We start from the raw sequence: 12,822 nt of genomic DNA, 5'->3' as shown, positions 1-12,822 counted from the left end.
ATCCTTCTCCCTGGCCTTTCTCTGCCTGGTCACACAGTCCCCACTGCCCACTGCCTCCATGCTGTCCCACTTGCCTCCAAGCTCTGTACCTCCCTCCCAGGAGGCACAGTCCACCCAGCTACCCTGGGAGTCCTCGGGGTCCCCGGGGTCCCCGGTATCTGGGGACAGCAGTAGGCAGAGGGCCCAGTGTCTCTCAGCTGGGCCTGTGGCCGAGCGCAGAGGGGTGCGGGCGCAGTGCACAGCGCTGATCCTAACCAAGTTTGCCAGCCCGGCTTTTCTCATGGCTCCCACACAATGGCCCACTTTGTGCCCACCTGCCGATAATGCTTAATTAGGCGAGGAGTTGATTAATTTGAGGTAATTGACAGCTAATTAGAGGTCCACAGGCTCATTAACTTGACATCTTGTCTTCATGAATTGGCTGAGTAGGGTCAGGTGATGGAAGCCGTTACTTCTCCCTCCCCAGTTCTCCCCAGCCCTGCAGGCTGGGGTGATCACCTGGGGAGGGCCGCTGGGGTGGTCACCTGGGGAGGGCTGCTGGGGTTGATCACCTGGGGGAAGGATGTTGGGGTGATCACCTGGGGAGGGCCGCTGGGGTTGATCACCTGGGGAGGGCCGCTGGGGTTGATCACCCGGGGAGGGCTGCTGGGGTTGATCACCTGGGGGAAGGATGTTGGCGTGGTCACCTGGGGATGGCCGGGCTGACCCAGCTCTTCAGGTAGTGCCGTCCCAAGGCCAAGAATAGAGGAAACAGTGACAGTGAAGGGGATGTAGTCAGGGGATTGAGGCATCTGCCCTGAACGTGGGAAGGAGAGAGTGAGCAGGAAAGGAGGGCTCACAGGTGCCGGGGCAAAGGTCCCCCAGACAGAGACGATGGATGTTAGGGGGAGAAGAGAACCTGGTGTCCACATAGGAGGAGGGGCAGGGAGAAGGCCGTGTGTGGGGAAGCCTATTGATTAATGAGTGTAGATTTTGGAGTGAGATAGAACTGGTGTTGAATCCCAGCTCTGCAGCTAACCAGCTGAGTGACCTTGAACAAGTTAATCTCTAAATCTTGGGTTTCTCATCTGTAAAATGGGAATAGTAAATAGTAATAGTACCTAGCTCATGAGGACGCTGTGAAAAGTACATGAGACATTGAAGTGAAGGTTTTAGACCAATACCTGGGGGCCTAGCGAGTGCTTGATTAAATGTTAACCGTTCTTGGCAGCAGCTGAGGGCAGGAGTGACAGGAAGAGAGGGTAAGTGGGTGGGATGGGCCTCAGGGTCATGGGCAGGGAGGCAATAGAAGCCCCACCCATGAGGAGTCACTGTTACTCTGTGGAAAACCTGCGTGCTTGATAACACAGCTGAGTTTGTTCAGGGTGTGGCGGAAAGGGTGTTATACTTTTTTAGGGGTGGGGGGTTCAATTCAGCAATATATATATATATACATATATATATATATATATATATATATATATATAAATAAAATAAAAAATGGACTTGGCCTTTGACCCAGCAAAATATATTCCACCACTAGTAATATATTCTACAGATATATTTGTACACATGCATAGAGATTTAAATGCAAGGATAACTTATTCATTGCAACATTGTAGTAGCAAAGGACTGGAAACAACTTAAATGTCCATCAATAGGGAACTGGCTAAATTATGGTAGCTGTTAAAATCTATATGTACTAATATGAACAAGATCCAAGATAAATTAAGTAGGAAAAAAAAAAGCAAGATGGAGAATAGGGTGTAGTTCGCACAAGCTGATAAGGGGACAGGAAGAAGATGACTTATTTTTTACTATCTGCTCTTTTAAAATATGGTTTGTATTTATTACCTTTTAAAATATAATTTATTTTTGTTATTGTTGAGAAGATACACACAGAACATACACCAATTCAACAATTTCTACATGTACAATTCAATGACACTGATTACATTGAGTTGTGCAACCATTCTCACCCTCCTTTATGAGTTGTTCCTCCTTCATTAACATAAACTCATTGCCCCCTAAGTTTCCTATCTAATCTTTCATGTTGCTGTTGTCAATCTGATCCCATATAGATAGATCTTAAAAGAGCACAATGCTCAAGACAGATGTTCTTTTACTAGTTAAAGCTAAACCATTGCTTGATTTTAAGAAGACTTCAAGGGGTATTTTTGGTTTGTGGTTTAAGGTTTAAAGATTTTCTCAGGGCAATAGTTTCAGGGGTTCAGCCAGCTTCCATGGTTCCTGAAAATCTGGATTCCATGAGAATTTGAAATTCTGTCCTGCATTTTCTCCCTTTTGATCAGGATTCTTCTATAGAGTTTTGATCAAAATGTTCAGTAATGGTAGCCAGGCACATCCAGTTGTTCTTGTCTCACAGCAAAGGGAGCAGTTGCTCATGGAGATAATTAGCCACGCATTCCATATCCTGCTCCTATTCCTGACTCCCTTCTTCTTTTGCTCCAGGTGAATATATATAGAGAGAGACCAGTCGTTGTACCTTGTGGCTGCTTGCAAGCTTTTAAGACCGCAGGTACTACCCAACAAACTAGGAGGTAGAACAGAAGCACTAAACATGGTATGAGGCCAGTTAACTGGAATGTCCCATGAAACCATGACCCTAAACATCCAAACCAAGGAACCAAATCCTATAACGTGTTTGGTTGTACATAAGCACCTAAGCAGCTACTTTTTTGTTGTTGTTATTGTTGTAAATATATCTATCACACAACTTTTGCCAATTCAACTTTTTATAGGTGTACAACTTATTGACAGCAATTACAGTAATCGGCTGTGCAGGCCTACCCCAATTCAAGGCAGTTTTTTGTACTTATTACCTTTTTTAAAAAGTATAAAAAATTAAAACTCAACAGAACCTACCCTTTTTCCCAAATGAAATCTGAATTCATAGGCAGGCTGTAGTTGAGCCAGTGGTAGGGACCCAGTCCTACCTATCTAACTCCTCTCTCCCCTCCCGCTAAGGCTCCAAGAGGGTTTGAAGGTCATCTAGTCTAGTGCTGTCCAGTAGAACTTTCTGTGATGACAGACATGTTCAGTGTAATTCTGCACTGTCCAATATGGTAGCCAGTAGCTATGTGTCTATTAAACATTTGAAAGGTGGCTAGCGTAACTAAGGAATTCAATTTTCTCTACTTTTAATTAATTTAAATCCAATAGCCATATGTGGCTAGCAGCTACTGATTTGGATAGGACAGAAGTCTCTTCAAGGGACCAAACAACCCAGCTGTCCTGGCCTCCATCTGAGAGAATGCAAAACCCAGAGAGGCTGCCCCTGGCACCACTAGTAACTCCAGAGTTGCCTGCAGTGTAGACACAGCCTCTTTGCTAGACGTAGGTGGTGCTGGAACCTTAGAATGGTCCTGGGAAACCTGGTTATAGAAAGAGCTGGAGCTCCTTTCCAGCAAAATTGGAACTACACTGAACGGAAACCATGTCAGAGATGCTGGTAGCTCACCTGGAATGCCAAGTGAAGGAAGGAGCACCAGCATGACCCATGATCCAAAAAGCACATCTCTGGCTTTGAAATCAGTGGTCAGGTCCAGCCTGGAAGCATTTAAGTGATGCCTTGTGTACCTGGAGGCCTTGCATTCAGCCATCCATTTGGCAACTCTCTATTGAGCACCTATGATGTGTCAGGCTTTGCAGAAACCTCTGTTTGTATTTATTACCTTAGACCCAGTGCTTGCCCTCAAGAAGCCCATAGTTTTGGGACTGGATTAGCAGTAAGAGGTGGATAGAGAATGATTCTCCTTTGAAAGACAGCCCAAGCTTGAGGTGTCTGGGGCCCTTGAGCTTGACTGATGGCCTTCCCAGAGTGAGACCACCGGACAGGGTCCCCAGCCCTTATGCTTAATTACTGGTGAGGCAGTTGCCAGCACATTTATCTTAATCTGTTCTTCATTCTGACTCCATTGCTCTAGAGTCTAGAGTTTGAGATCCTCCAGATCCCTTGTGTTATTGCCCCAGACAGCCTCCATGGGGCTGTAGTTTGAACATAAAAACCACCAGTGTTTCCTTTAGAGGTTTAGAGGACCCTAAATTCTTCTTTTTTTAATTGAAGTATAGTTTGCATAAATACCAAATGTACAGCTTGATGAATGTTTATACACACTCACAATATACTCCACTTAGATATAACACCACTTAGATCAAGATAGAGAATATTTCCAACAATTCAGAAGGCTCCTTGTGTCTCTTCCCAGTCAGTAGCCCCCAAGGTAGTCACTTTTCTGACTTTTGTCACCCAAAAGTTTTGCCTGTTCTAGAATTTCACATGCTTAACGGAAATGAGTGCTGATGTCCACCAAAAAACACATGCAAGAATGTTGATAGCAACTTTATTTATAAGAGTCTAAAACTGGGAAATACTCAAACGTCCATCAACAGGAGAACCGATGAGTAAACTGTCGTACATTCATTCCTACAAGGGAATCCTGGTCAGCAGTAAAAAGGAAAACCACTGAACTACTTCACACAATAATATGGATGAAGCTCACAAACATGATGAGAGAGTCTGAGCCAGACACAGAAGAGTTCATACTGTACAGAAGAGTAATTCTGTTGGGTACGTATCTAGGAGTGGAATCATATTTTTGAAGGTGGCAAAGACTTGGTGACTCTGTCTTTGCAGGGAAGCTTTGAGGTCAGGGTAGGGGGCCAGCTTTGAAAGTCCCCTTGGGGAATTATGTGTCCCCACTGGCTATGGAGGAGAGAGTAGCTCATATCAGAAAAGACAGAGGCAGGACAGAGCCGAGCAAAGAACCACAAAATGGTTCAAGGTCATGATGACAACGATATTGAAAGTGTATCTACATGGATGGAGGCTGGGAGGACAGGTAAGCATAGGGAAATGGAAGCCTTGGTTTTGTAGGGTGCAGTATGCAAAAGGAAGGGGCAAGTACAACTGAAGGTCTTAGTGGGTTTTTTGTTTATTTTAATTAATCTCATGGAAAAGAAATTTCTGCTCACCGTTTCTGCCTTTATTTACGTAACCAGCAGCGTTGAGAAAAATGCTTTCAGTAACCCAAATATTATGTTTGCTTCAAAAAGACTGTAAATCTCAGTGCTTCCTCACTAGAACATTTCCAGTTCCCCAGAAGGCTCCCTCATGTCCCTTTCAGTTAATCCCCCTACAAGGGTAACCACTATTCTAACTTCTATCATCTTAGATTAGTTCGTGCTTGCTTTTGAATTTTACTTACATGGAATATTACAGTTGATGTTGACATTTACTGAGCATTTATTGTGTGTCAAACACATTGCTAAATACTATCTAACAGTATTCCATTTGATCCAACAACCTTGTGAAGTGCGTATTCCACCTCCCTCCCCCCGCCCCTTTAACTGAAGAGGAAACTATCAAGCTATTATGTAGCAGAACCTGAATTCAAACTAGTGTGACCAACCATCCCATTAGGAAGGCTGTCCACATTCCAGGAAACCTCTTAGTCCCAAGCAAAGTGGGATGGTTACTTACCCTAATTCAAACCCAGATCCGACTCAAAAGCCAAGCTGTTAATCACCAGGCTGGGCTCCCTTCCCATGGCCTCAGGTTTCATCAGACAGGGCATGTGTTGTTAGCACAATTTCATGGGGGATTAAAAAAATTTTTTTTTAACTTATTTATGTTGTTGAGAATATACACAGCAAAACATACATACACCAATTCAACACTTTCTACATGTGCAATTCAGTGACATTGATTACATTTTTTAAGTTGTGTAACCATTGTCACCCACCTTTTCTGAGTCTTCCTCCCTCACTGACATAAACTCACTGCCCTCTAAAGTTCCTATCTAATCTTTCTTGTTGTCAGTTTGATCCTTTATAGATAGATCTTGAAAGAGCATAATGCTCAAGCCAGACATTCTTTACTAGTTAAGCTAAACTATTGTTTGATTGTTAGACGATTTCAGGGGATAGTTTTGGTTTAAGGTTTAAAGATTATCTCAGGGCAATAGTTTCAGAGGTTCATTCAGCCTCCATGGATCCAGAAAATCTGGATTCCTTGAGAATTTTAAATTCTGTTCTGTATTTTCCCCCTTTTGATCAGGATTCTTCGATAGAATCTTTGATCAAAATGTTCAGTAATGGTAGCCAGGCACCATCCAGTTCTTCTGGTCTCATGGCAAAGGAGGCAGTTGTTCATGGAGACAATTAGCCACACATTCCATTTCCTCCTCCTATTCCTTCTTCCTCTGTTGTCATGCATGATGCTTGTCTCAAAAAAAAACCCTGTGATATCAAGATTTTACTTGATTTTGTTTCTTTTTGAAGAAAGCAATTTCATTGAAAGTACATCTGAGCTGGGTAAGAACAAAATTATTCTTATTGATAGGGGACTCGAGCATATCAAACTATCAAACATGGATTTATTCACATCCATGCACTGAAAAGAAGCTTAGGACAGTTCCTGACTTCAAGAAGTTTATAATCTACCTGGGGAGTTAAGAGTAAAGCCTAGGGAACAAATTAGAGGGTAATATACCACACATACCATCGAGTGGATTCTGACTCATAGCAACCCCATGTGTATCAGAGTAGAACTGTGCTCCATAGGGTTTTCAGTGGCTGTGATCTTTTGGAAGCAGATCACTGGGCCTTTCTTTGGAGGTGCCTCTGGATGTACTTGAATCTCCATTCAGTTCTACTCTGTCACATGGGGTCGCTAAGAGTCGAAATCGACCAGACAGCACCTAACCACAATTTAAGGTGCAATTAAAAAAATGTGTTTTGGCTTGTTTCATTCCAGTAACTCAGGACAAATGGCATTTTTAGCCTTAATGGCTGTGGCTGTGAAGTCAGAGGCCCAGCCTTGCAGAGGGGCGCAGGAACTGGCACCGGCCAACGGACCAGTGCATCCTGTATGGTCACACAGCCCTGCTCCAGCCTTCTCGCTGCAGTCAGTTCTGGCCAGGAATGCACAAGGGTAGAACGCTGTCTTCCTACAACACACCCCAAACCTCATCCCCTCACTCACCCTCCTAACCCTGCCACCCATCTCTGTTTTCCAGGTTTGCAGGCCGCCACCCAGAGGCACCGTCATCATTCCTCCCTGACATGTCGGCTTTCATCTTCCTAGGACGAATCTCATTTGACAATCTCCTGCCCATATTTCTAAGCTCTCTGGGTCTCACTGTGCTATTTCTCTGTCCTCTCTGGGGTTTGTAACACCAATCATCTGTAGGTTTCATTAGCATGCTGTTTACCCCTGTCTTTCAGATCATTAATGAAGATGCGAAGTGAGACACCAGTCCTCACGGCCCCCACCACACGCCCCTTCCCACCCCTGGCGCTGCTGGAATCATTATCCTTCCTGGTGTGACAGGGTCAGAACCAAACCAATTTGCATCAATCTTTGGTGATGTTGTGAAGTGTCACCGGCCCTGCAATCTTTGTGTTGTCACAGTGGCCTCTGCTGTCTGTTCCAGAGCGCTCCTCTCCTCTTTGGAGGGCTGGTCAGATCTGGTTGCCACAGTTTATCTAGCTGAAACTCCCAGAGTCAGGCAGGATTCAGGACTACTACACATGGCTGACATCTGCTTTCTTTGTTTTGCTATCCTGAGCAGGGCAGAAACTAGTGCCTCTTTGGAAACCATAATGGGCGAGTGCACATGCTAGTCAAGTGGAGGCGGCATCGGGCGTGGCAGGCAGAGCATTTTCTTATCATGACGTCTACTTCTACCGAAGGGAAGCGAGGAGCAGGCTCCTTTGGACCCTCCAAGGCTTAGTCAGATGCTTAGGCTTGTATATTCTGGGTGCTTAAGGCTGGTCTGGAGGCACTTCTTAGAGACAAGGTCTGTTCTACCCTGCTATTTTCTAGTTATCTGGTCTTGATGCTTTCGTCTCTCTACTTCATCAATTCATAACTATGCTTCTCATCTTGTGGAGAAACTGACGTTATATACACGTTCATCTTCCAATAAAGAACCACCTTCTACGCACCCCTTCCATCCCGCACATCCCAGCTTGGCTGAGAGGTACTTCATTCTCTTTCCTGATGGCACAGCGCCTCCGCCTGGCTGTCCGAGAGAAAAGTATGACTATAACCCTACACTCTGCACTGGCCTATCCCTACTCCTGACTGCTAACTCATCTTTTCTTCTCTCCAAATTGGTGAGGGTGATCAGGAAGAAAGTAGTGAAGGAGACTCACAAACACAATACCTGGAGTGATGTTTCGCATGCCCAAGAGCTGGGGAGATTCATCCTTAAGATTCTACAACAAAATTAAGTAAGATGTAATTTCCTCAGTGCAGGGATGGACTGAGGGAAAAGACAGCTGTTTTGTAACACTGACTGAGCACCTACTGAATGCATCATTCTGTTCCAGAGGAAAGATTTTATGAATGGAGAGGAAGGGTAGGATTAGGCATGGTCAGGGAACAAGTTATTTTTATCCTTGAAGAACTTACATGTGATGGAGGACTAGACAATTAGTAGGTGTCCATTAAATACTTACTGGTTTACCAACTGATAGATATTTGCGTACACGAAAACAAATTTCATTGCCATAAACAGACATCATCAAGGAACTATATGGGTGTGTGCACGTGCGTGTGTGCATTGTAACAGGCTGGGCTGATGAACAGGCCATCTTAAGCTGTATAAGAGCGGTACATACTTCTGTAGAAAGTTTGGGCAATGTAGGGAAAAACGAAAATTACCCATAATCCTCCAACCAGGCAGCAACATTGTTCCACCTTAGTCTATTTCCTTCTAATTCCCCCTACATGCATTGGAGATCTTGCTGTATTTATACTTTTACATCTTTCTAGTTTCAGTTATCCTTATGACTTCTTCCATGATATTGTAACCAATATGCAAACATAGCAAATGGGTGCATAATAGTCCACTATGTAGATGTGCCATAATTTAAAAGACTTTTGGGCCATTTGGTTTTGGGTAAGCAAGCCTGTGAGGGAAGGAAGGACTGGGGCTCCTCAGATACAAGGTTAGAGGCAATAGCAGCAGAGATAGATGGTGGGGTGTGGGAGGCCAAAGTGAAGAATCTCTCGGGAGCTTGATTTTCCATAAGCCACCCCCTTCCTCAGAGACCACTTCTGGCTCTGACCCCACACTTCCCTGTGGCCCTGCCCGGGACTCCACCAGCGAACGCAGCCACTATTTCTCATTTCCTCAGCTTCAAGTCACTGCTTTTTCAACTTGACTCTTCTCAGCTGCTCCTTTGTGTGGAGCTGCTGGCTCAGGCCAGCTTGGCTCCTGGGGCTCGGCTCTGACCAGGCGGGCCCTGGGATGTGACCTTCAGCCCCACTTGACCCCAAGGGCTTGGGCTGCAGATTTAGGCCAGGCTGCTTTCCATGGGCTTCCAGAGAGGGCAAAGCTGAGAGGAGGCTGCTGGGGGAGTGAGACCTGAGTGGACTCTGTTCAGCCCTGGAAATGGAATGAGAACCTAACAAACTTTACACCACAGAAAAGCATCTGGAGGAAGAATGGAGCAGTGGGGGCCAGGTGGGGGGAGAGGATGGCAGAAAAAAATATGGACGCACATTCCTCTGTTGTGACTGGAATAGCATGGATGCTCAGAAAATATTAAGACCAGAAACATTAGTGAAGACTAGTAATGATTGGAGGCTTAGGCCAAGCCCAGTATCAGCTCAGAAAACCTACCAGGGTCAGAAAGAATACCTTTCCCTCCCTCGCTTATCAGCAACAAATGGTCTTCAATGCCATTGTCTGTAGAGTCAATAACAGTATTTACTGAGTGTCCATGTGGCAAGGGTTGCGTCACAGAGTTGAAGGATGTTGTACCCTACCAAGGTAGGGGGCAGGTGAAGTATTCAGTAAAATGTCAGCTCTCTTGAAGGTTAGAGAAATAGGCACTCTGTTTAACTGACTTCAAGTTAACTAACCAGTTGCTGTGGAGTCCATTTCAACTCATGGTAACCCTATGTGTGTCAAAGCAGAACTGTGCTCCATAGTGTTTTCAATGGCTGATTTTCCAGAAGTAGGTCATCATGCTTTCTTCTGAGGCACTTCTGGTTGGACTTGAATCTCCAACCACCCAGAGACTCCGAGGTAACTAAAAGTTACCATATTTTCCCTGCAGGGATTACCAATTTTTACAAATGTGAGTATAATAAAAAATTAAATACTATATTAAATCTAATTTATAGATACACCTATCAGTCAGTTCTGTAATGGGTAATATGGGCCATGTACTATTGTAAACACAAGTACTCATCTCATCTCTTCAACTGCCTTAGGAGTTAGGAGTTATGACTGGACCCATTTCATAAACAGGGAAACCAAGGCACAGAGAGGTTAAGCAACTTGTCCAAACCTGGTAAGTGGCAAAGACAGGATTTGAACCCAGGCAACCTGACTCCGAAGAACGAGGCATCAAGATTGGTGGAAGAGTCATTAACAACCTGCATTATGCAGATAACACAACCTTGCTTGCTAAAAGTGAAGAGGACTTGAAGCACTTATTGATGAAGATCAAAGACTACAGTCTTCGGTATGGATTACACTCCAACATAAAGAAAATAAAAATCCTCACAGCTGGACCAATAAGCAACATCATGATAAATGGAGAAAATATTGAAGTTGTCAGGGATTTCATTTTACTTGGATCAATGCCCATGGAAGCAGCAGTCAAGAAATCAAACGATGCATTGGGCAAATCTGCTGCAAAAGACCTCTCTGAAGTGTTAAAAAGCAAAGACGTCACTTTAAGGACTAAAGCACACCTGACCCAAGCCAAAGTGTTTTCAGTCGCCTCATATGCATGCAAAAACTGGACAGTGAATAAAGAAGACCGAAGAATTGATGCCTTTGAATAATGGTATTGGTAAAGAATATTAAATATACCATGGACTGCCAGAAGAACGAACAAGTCTGTCTTGGAAGAAGTACAGCCAGAATGCTTCTTAGAAGCAAGGATGGCAAGACTTTTTGTCTCACATACTTTGAACATGTTATCAGGAGGGACCAGTTTCCTGGAGAAGGACATCATGCTTGGTAAAGTAGAGGGTCAGCAAAAAAGAGGGACACCCTTGTGATGGTTAAGATTGTGTGTCAACTTGGCTGGGCCCTGATTCTCAGTGTTTTGGCAGTCATATGATGTTGTGATCACTTCCCTGTCGAGATTTGATATGTGATCACCCCATGATGGAATCTGCTGTGAGTAGCCAATCAGTTGAAAGGGAATTTCCTTAGGCATGTGGCCTGCATTGAATATAAGTGTATATTCTGGCAAGGCTTGGGGGCTTTTTGCTCCTGTTGGATCCTGCAGCTGGCTCCTGTTCTTCTGACCTCTGGTTCTTGGGACTTGAGCTAGCAGCTTACCTGCAGTCTTGCCTGCCGATCTTGGGATTCATCGATCTTTGCAGCCTGTGAAAAAGAGCCCTGCTCTCTGACGAGCCAGTCTTGGGTTTGCCAGCCCCTGCAGCTACATGCATCAGAAGTCTCTATCCTGACCCAAGGACTTGGGACATTTCAGCATCTATAACCTCGTGAGCCATTTCCTTGATATAAATCTCTCTCTCTGTATATATTTATATGCTTTACTGGTTTTGCTTGTCTAGAGAACCCAGCCGAAGACAACCCTCAATGAGGTGGACTGACACAGTGGCTGCAACAAGGGGCTCACGTGTAACAACAATTGTGAGGATGGCACAGGACCAGGCAGTGTTTCTTTCTGTTGTACATAGGGTCGCTATGAGTTGGAACTGATTCAATGGCATCTAACAACAAGACTGACTCCAGGGTCTAGACCCTTATCCACAATGCTAGGCTGCTCTTCTGTGAAGTGGAAAAGGCCTGAGGAAACTGAGGTTCAGAGAAAAGCAACTTGCACAGGCTTATTCCTGCCTCTCTCCAAATTCAAGCCCTTACTACATCTTGGACAGGCTATGAACACGGAATATCATGCCATAGTTCATTCTTTCTGTCAACAAAGTCTTATTAAGCACTTATTATGTGCTAGGCACAGTCCTAAGCTCTGTTTATAATCAAAGAATCTACAGGAGACTGGACAAATTTGATAAATTCTTTGTTTGACATGTCCCAGAAGTTATTTAAAAAGTCAAATCTTACAGTTATCTTTCTGAGTCTCAGGGAAAATGGAAAAACAACCAAGCAACCCTGATTAGTTGAGTTTTCTGGCTCTTTGGATTCTAAATTGAGTGTTTTCTGGTATTGGACATCATCTTCCCAAGCATCAGGCATAGAGCAGACTGAAAGCAGGAGGCAGGATAAGATGAAAATAAGTGAGTCCAACTCAGCTGAGAGCTTGTTTTTAATTGAGATTCCAGCTGCCACTCTCCCTGCATTCCTTTGTCCCTGGCTATGACCAAGTTCATGGCTATATCACCCTAAGTAATCCCTATAATGGGCTGCAATCCTAGGGGAGCTGTTTCTGTTTATTAAGGGGCCAATCTCTAAACCACATGAGGTACAACCAGTTATGGGTCTTGCCCTGGCAGTTGATGGACTACTTTTATTTTAAAAAACAGGAATTTTCCAAGAGACAGAATGGGAGAGCTGGCAGGGATTGGGGAAGAGCCAGAGGCATGAAAGTGATGGGTGTTGGAAGTGAGGCCCAGAGTGAGTGGGGGGAAGGGGGTGCCCCTTCCAGGTCATAACCTCTTCAAGGGCAGAATTCACCTGCGGGCTGTGTTAGCAATCCTTGAGATTTTAACTGTAGTTATATAGAGCTAAAGGACTTTCATGTAGTTCCAGGAATGATACTACCAGTTGGAGAAGGGGAGAGGAGGCCAAAAGGGGACAATAGGCAGAAGGTAGAAAATGAACAGGGTGAGGCCAATAGTGGAGAATGAGATTCCCTGGGGGT

This window comes from Trichechus manatus, unplaced genomic scaffold (genome assembly GCF_000243295.1).
Source record: "Trichechus manatus latirostris isolate Lorelei unplaced genomic scaffold, TriManLat1.0 scaffold00010, whole genome shotgun sequence".
Classification (NCBI taxonomy): domain Eukaryota; kingdom Metazoa; phylum Chordata; class Mammalia; order Sirenia; family Trichechidae; genus Trichechus; species Trichechus manatus.
This window is presented reverse-complemented; position numbering follows the sequence as displayed.